The sequence below is a fragment of the Arachis duranensis genome, chromosome 5 (assembly GCF_000817695.3).
Source record: "Arachis duranensis cultivar V14167 chromosome 5, aradu.V14167.gnm2.J7QH, whole genome shotgun sequence".
NCBI lineage: Eukaryota > Viridiplantae > Streptophyta > Magnoliopsida > Fabales > Fabaceae > Arachis > Arachis duranensis.
Window position 1 is genome coordinate 65,817,373 of NC_029776.3, and position 302 is coordinate 65,817,674.

A 302-nucleotide genomic window follows, 5' to 3' on the forward strand; every position below is an offset into this window, starting at 1 on the left:
ATGGTTCCTCATTAGGGAACTCATTGGAGGCCAGTGGACGTCCATTGAGGCCTTCCTCAGTGGCGCTCACTGCCTCTTTCTCCTCTCCAAGTTCGGCCATGTTGATGGCCTTGCACTCTCCTTTTGGATTATCTTCTGTATTGCTTGGAATAGTACTAGGAGGGAGTTCAGTAACCTTCTTACTCAGCTGACCCACTTGTGCCTCCAAGTTTCTAATGGAGGATCTTGTTTCAGTCTTGAAACTTTGAGTGGTTTTGATTAGATCAGAGACCATGGTTGCTAAGTCAGAGTGGCTCTGCTTA